The following is a 1,099-nucleotide window of genomic DNA, read 5'->3' as shown; positions in this document are numbered from 1 at the left end:
GGATAGAGAGTTACTTGTAAAAAAATATATTCAAACTCAGTAACAAAGCCCAGATGAAACAAAATCGTAAATGTAATTTTCAGATAAAGAGATGCAGGTGCTGGAGGAGATTCTTTGGGTTTTTACCTACCTCGTTATACTTGCTCTTGGGCTTCCCTTATGACTCAGATGGTAAAGAATCCGCCTGCAATGCAGGAGACCGGGGTTCGATCCCTGGGTCGGGAAGATCCCATGGAGAAGGAAATGACAACCCACTCCAGTATTCTTGCCTGGAGAATCCCATGGATGGAGGAGCCTGGCAGGCTACAGACCATGAGGTCACAAAGAATCGGACACAGCTTAGCAACTAACACACACAGTTGCTCTTGGTTCTAGTCTGAGTCGGCCCAGGAGGTGTATTGTTCTCTTTCCTGAACCTCTTTCTTGATCCTGGTCTCCGTGTGTTCCAGATCTGCACCCTCTCCCTACAAGTGGTTCTAACAGTGATTCCCTCATACTTTTGGCTCCAGGGAGAGGATGATAGTGCAGGCTTGAGTTCTGGGAGAGAGAGATTCACAACAGAATCACAGACATCATTCTCTTCTCTTAGAAGTGCAGGGGTTTGGTTCCCATGGAGATTAGGGGTGTACATGAAATTTGTGAAGCCATTTTAAAGTGGCTTAAGATCTCCAGGTGCCAGACTGCATGAAGGGTAGTGATGCAAGAAGGCACAATGTTCCCCAGGCTCTGTTCACTGGGGACAGTGAATAGATTGAGTGTGTCTGAGTGTTTATGGATTTGGGGCCCAGGAGCAAAGAAGGGAACTTCTCTTACAGCATTCTCTGGGAGATTCTCACCTAAAAACCTATATCCTGCAATGGGATACTGGGGTAGTTGTTTGCACAAAGGGCCATAATAATTTCCTTTTCCGCCCTCTCACACTGACTCTGGGCTTGGGTGTGTGAGTTGCTTTGGTCAATGGGACACAATCACAGACTCAAACAGTAACTGAACACTGGGACTCGTTCTCTGTTTTGTGGAACCCTGAGACCACCATGTGAAGATGTCCAGGTTAGCCTGCTGGAGGATGAGGAGTCGCATGGAGAAGAGACGAGCCACT

This window comes from Capricornis sumatraensis, chromosome 21, assembly GCF_032405125.1.
Source record: "Capricornis sumatraensis isolate serow.1 chromosome 21, serow.2, whole genome shotgun sequence".
NCBI classification, from domain to species: Eukaryota; Metazoa; Chordata; class Mammalia; order Artiodactyla; family Bovidae; genus Capricornis; species Capricornis sumatraensis.
Note: the sequence above shows the minus strand (reverse complement) of the source record.